The following is a 6,035-nucleotide window of genomic DNA, read 5'->3' as shown; positions in this document are numbered from 1 at the left end:
TGGCTAGCATGCCCCAGGTCTGGGCAGGTCAGGAGGCAGAGAACAGGCAAGACTGGCACTCAGTGGGCTTTCTCCTTTCCCCCCCTTTTTTTTTGTGCAACCGAAGCTTTAGCTCACGAGATGGCATCACCTACATTATGGCAGGTGCTCCCTCCTCGTTTAAACCACTCAGAAAACACTCTTGTAAGTCACATCCAAAGATATGCTCACTACTGCCCTTCTTGTTTCTTAAGTCAATCAAGTTGACAATCAAAAGCCATCATAGCCACTGAACAGCGGTTTTTGACGAAGCCAAGTCAGGTGATCAGAGGTCACCCAGAGGGTAGCGGATGGTCAGGGACCCCATGACAGTAAAGCTGAACAGAGTGGAGATGGAGGCATCTTTATTTTTCATCTATTTGTTTATTATTTGTTTGTTTGTGTGTTTGGGGAAGAGGTCATACACATACTTCAGCATACATGTGCATGTGTATATGTCTGTGATGTGGGATTCTCCTCTGTATGCTGTGATTACCATTAATGAATAAAGAAACTGCTATGGACCTATAGCAGGGCAGAACTTAGCTAGGCAGGGAAAACTAAACGAAATGCCGGGAGAGAGTAGACAGAGTCAGAGAGAAGCCAAGGAGCTGCCGCCAGAGACAGACCGCCGAGACTTTGCTGGTAGGCCACGACCTCGTGGTGATGCACAGACTAATGGAGATGGGTTAAATTAAGATGTAAGAGTTAGAAAATTAGAAGCTAGAGCTAATGGACCAAGCAGTGATTTAAATAATATGGTTTCTGTGTGATTATTTCGGGAGTCTGGGTGGCCAGGAAACAAACAAGCAGCCCTTCTTACAAAATGTCTCTGTGTGTGCCTATGTGTGTGTGTGTCAGTGTGTATGCCTATGTGTGCCTGTGTATGCCTGTGTGTGCCTGTGTGTGTGTGCACGCACCTGTGTGCGTGCCTGTATGTATGTGTGCCTGTGTGTGTGTATATATGTGTGTTCAGGGGCTGGAGGAGGCAAGAAGTGAGACTAGGAGATACACAGAGGGTAGATGGTGTAAGGTCATAGAAGGGCAGCAGGTGTGGGGTCCTGTCACAGTGCTGAAGGGAAGGATTGTGCAGTGATAGGAGTGGCAGGAAAGATCACAACAGACATTGTCACGGGTGTGCCAGGGGCCATGAAGCCGCATCCCTGGGAGCAAAGCCCTGGTTAGGAGCGATCTCCCACATCCTCAGCCCAGACGACTCCCTCCTTCACAGATCTGGGACGGACTTGATTTCCTTGATGGCACTGACACTTTGCCGCTTCTCCCAGCTTATGCTCGCCCACAATGGCACTCGGGACTTGCGGCTCTTCCATTGGCAGGCAGCTCTCGGGAGAGAACATCGCTCTTGTATGGAGCTGGACGAGTTCTTTGAGTATAGAAAACTGTACAACTCTCTGAAATTTCCTGAACGAATACACATAGCCTTTATACCCCAGTCACACAGGGAACGTTGGTAGATAAAGTCATAACCAGTCAGAAAGAGACAGCAAAATGGCGGATGTGAAGGCCTCTTTGATGTTTCATTGGCTCCACCTTGTGGCAAAATATAGTAATGCTATTTTGATGAAAAAGATTTAATTTGGCAAAATAAATGGAGACCTTTATCTAAAAATCTGTTTCAGCATAAACAATTTTTTTCTTTTCTTTCTTCCCCACCTCTCCTCCAGCATAAACAATTAAATACAGCAAAATACAATGATGTATTTATCAAGATCCTGATTTCAAAGCCCCAAGAGTCTGATACTGACCCTTCACATATATGTATGTGATATCTATTATTCACATACAAACCAATTATCTGTCATAATAGATCTATCTATCTATCTATCTATCTATCTATCTATCTATCTATCTATCTATCTATCTATCATCTATCCATCTATCATCTATCTATCTATCTATCTATCCATCTATCATCTATCTATCTATCACCAGCTGTCTATCACCTTGACTTTATAATATACCAGATAGAATCTGTCCCTAATAACCCTTTGCCTTTCTGTTTGTTCCCACTGACTGAGTCTTGGTGGCTGTGGTAGGCTGAATAACAGCTTCCTGAGATTCCCACACCCCAATCTTCAGAACCCGCACTCACTGTGTTTCTTTGCGGGATAAAAGGGACTTTGAAGATGTGATGTTAAGAACCTTGAGATGGGGAGGAACTCCTGGATTGTCCAGGTGGACCCATGGTCATTGCAAAGGTCCTTATGAGGGAGGCCTGAGGCCTGAGTGGGAAGTGACGTGGCAGAGTAAGGGATCCCAAGCCAGGGAGTAAATCGGCTTCCAACTCTTACCTTGGTCCAAGCCCACCCTCCTGGTGTTCTCACATTCGGGGCTTGCCTGAGACCCTTGCCCTGTCCCTGCCACCCTACAGCCTGGCTTTGCCCTGCCGCCTTCATGGGTTGCTTCAGAGACAGTGAGACCCAGCTCCAGTGAAATGAGACGCCAGGCCAATGATAAGATGGAGAAGCAGCTGCAGAAGGATAAGCAGGCTTAGCGGCCATGCACAGCCCGCTGCTGGGTGCTGGAGATTCTGGTAAAGCACAGTTGTGAAGAGATGGTTTTAACAGAGTAGAGAGAAGGCCACTGAAGGGCAGGGCATCAAAAACAACCTGAAGGAGGCCTCTGAAACCACTGTGGCCTCCATGAATAACATGGTGCCCCCTGTGGAGCTGGCCAACCCTGCGAACCAGTTCTGACTGGATAACATTCTGAGCTGACTGTATAGAACTTTGACTTCCCACATGAATTCTACCAGCACATCAAGGCTCTGTGTGTGTGTGGCGGGTGAGAGAGGGGATGAAGGAGTGCGTGCCTGTTACCAGCGCTCCCGTGAGCACCAACAGATTGAGCCCAGTACTTCCTGGACAGGGTCAGTGTGGTGAGCAGGCTGACTAGCGTCAAGTGACCACAACCTGCTTCTCTGCCGCATCCTGACCTCTGGAATCTTTGAGACCAAGTTCAGGTGGACAAAGTCAACTTCTACTTGTTCCAAGTGGGTGGCCAGCACTATAAATGTTATGTGTGACTGCCACCATCTTCGTGGTGGCCAGCATCAGCTACAATGTGAGCACTGGGAAGGACAACATAGACCATGGAGCCTCTCCGAACCTCTTCAAAAGCGTCACAGATGGCTGTGTCTTCCTCAACAAGCAAGACCTGTTTGCTGAGAAAGTCCTCGCTGGGAAATGCAAGATTGAGGACTGCTTTACAGAGTTCGACTGCTATACTCAGTCTGAGGATGCAATTCCCCAACCTAGAGAGGTCCTACGCGTGCCCTAGGTTAGCTACTTCATTCATGAGTTTCTGAGAACCAGGGCTGCTAGTGGAGATGGGCACCATTACTCCAACCCTTCCTTACTGTGCCGTGGACGCTAAGAATATCTTCGACGACTGTGGTGACCTCATCCAGCGCATGCGTCTCTGAATAGGAGCAGCTCTAGGAAGGGAACACCCAAGTTCAGGTCAGCCGTAAGCACAATTAATTAAGAGTGAAACGTAATTGTACAACCAGTTGATCATTCACCATAGGACATGATTAATGATGCAACTTTCTCTTTTTCCAGAGTGATTTTTGAACGTGCCCCCTCCTTTTTGCTTAGATGTTGCAAATTTAGTAAGTTTAAGGTGGCCTACAGAAGAAAAGGAAATAGTTCACAAGAGTGGCCTCTCACTTTCAGTAAATAAGATAAAGCGGCAACAGACAGTAATAAAGAAGTAAATGAAATACAAAATGGAGTACATACTGAGTTGTGTGGCATTAAAAAGTCAAAATAGCCGGGCAATGGTGGCGCACACCACTCTGATTCCAGCACTCTGGAATCAGAGGCAGGTGGATCACTGAGTTCAAGGCCAGCCTGGTCTACAAGAGCTAGTTCCAGACAGGCTCCAAAGCTACCTGGAAACCTTGTTACAAATAAATAAATAAAAATTAAATGTGAGCAAAAAAATTAGGTACACAAATCCTTACTTCACACAAATGCTCACTTTGTGCTTATCTAAGTGAATAAATTAGATAAAGTTTTGCCATAAAAATTTATACTTTGTTATGTGAGTTCAAGTCAGCCTATAATTTGAAATGAGCACCTCATGGTTTATATTCACTTTTTCTTTCCGTCTTTGTAGTTCTCAAACAAGAAACGCGCCCTCTGCCCTTCTTAGTGTAGGCTCTTTATTTAAATCCAAGAACACATAGAACGTGGTTTAGAATTACTAACCCATATGACTATGTCCAATATTTGTTTACTGTGTGTGTGTGTGTGTGTGTGTGTGTGTTCCAGCACTGGGAATCACCTCGAAGGACTTGTTCAATCCATGGTCAAATCTCTTTGGTTGATTTTTTTTATTTCCTCCATTGATAAGTAGTTTCTCCCTTCCAAGTACTAACCAGGTCTGACCCTGCATAGCTTCCCAGATAGCGCAGAGATTGAATGAATTCAGGGTGGTACGGCCCTAGATGTACTTTCTATTCTGAACTATGTTTAGGAAAAACTAACTTGGTTTATTCTGCTATCTTTAGCTAGAAGATTTTCCACTGTGGAAGTTCTTTTCACATACAGATAAGGCTTTAAAAAAATATGAGATGGCTAAGCAAAGAGAATCATTAAATATCCATGCTACAAAATGCCTTTTAAAAAAATAATTGTGTATCCATCACGTCTCAAGAATGGTTTGGATTTATGAACAACTTACGAGTGTCCCCGGTCTTTGTTGTTCTCCTAATGACCTGTTAGTTCCACACCCTGTGGGCAATGACTGGATTGGCACACTTTAATTAATGCCACATCATTTTCCTTTATTTAGGATTCCGAGAAACTGACACTTCTCTGGAGGCCCCCGGATAATAAACAGCAATTTTAGTTCCCTAGCGCTGAGCCATCCGGAGTCAATTATCAGCAAGAGTTTACATGATGTCCCCAAGTGTGCAAATTTGTGTATGGTGTAAGCATCCTTCTGGTGTAAGGGGGGGGGGTTAATGCCTCATATCAATGGCATCTTTACTTTTTCATAGTTGGGCTCTGTGCCTTGATCTCAGTTTTAAATAGCTGGCTGTGTGATTTACATCCCTGCCAGGGATAGAACTTAACAGAGTCTAAGTGTGTGCAATCTGGCATTTGTCTTTAGGACTATTCCCCAATTTCTTCACTCTTTCCGCTCTTAATGGTACCCACTCCATGTTATCTCGCTTCCCTAGGACATTGTTTTACACATTTAAAAACCCTTTATAGAAGTACCCGGAGTTTATTCATGTTAAGGTTTATGCAAGAGCATATAGGACAAGTGTTCCTCTTCTCTTCTGGGCACTTTTGAAATAACTAAATTAACATACGTGTACCCAAGAGTTATAATTCATAAGTAATATATTTTTCACAATTTTGTGCAAAATGTAAATGTTGCCATCTTCACCCCCCACCCCCCAAAAGTGCTATTAATATCATGGCAGTAAATCAAGTGTGGTGGGTCACATATCTGGGAGGATGGGGTGGGAGGATTTTGAGTTCAAGGCAAGGGGGACATAATACACTAGATCCTGTCACAAGCAAAACAAAAGAAAACTAAAGGGACCACCACAAAACTAAATGTAAAGCTAGTCCTTTATTTTCCCTCAGGCTAGGGAGATGGTCGGCTGGTAAAATGCTTGCGTTTGGATCCCGAGCTTCTATATAAAATCTAGACAGTATGCAACTATAATCTCAGCACGGGGGAGGCAGAGACAGAGGATTCTTGAAACTTGATGGACAGCTAGTCTAGCTGAACAGTGAGCTCCAGGTTCAGCGAGAGACCCCGTCTCTAAAAATCAAGATGCACAGTGATTGAGGAAGCTATTGAACATCAGCTTCTGGTCTTCACATTCACACACACACACACACACACACACACACACACACACACTCCTACTTACATACACCACACACACATACACACAAATACATAGAAGCACACGTAAAAACATACATAGATACACACAGACACAAAGACACACAGACACACAAACACAC

General features: G+C 44.5%; 1 pseudogene; it reads left to right on the top strand.

Moving 5' to 3' along the window:
• Positions 1 to 2,473: 2,473 nt before the first annotated feature.
• LOC119827708 lies at positions 2,474 to 3,463 on the top strand (annotated as a pseudogene).
• Positions 3,464 to 6,035: the final 2,572 nt, after the last annotated feature.

This window comes from Arvicola amphibius, chromosome 12, assembly GCF_903992535.2.
Source record: "Arvicola amphibius chromosome 12, mArvAmp1.2, whole genome shotgun sequence".
NCBI lineage: Eukaryota > Metazoa > Chordata > Mammalia > Rodentia > Cricetidae > Arvicola > Arvicola amphibius.
Note: the sequence above shows the minus strand (reverse complement) of the source record. Positions and strands in the feature narration are given on the sequence as shown.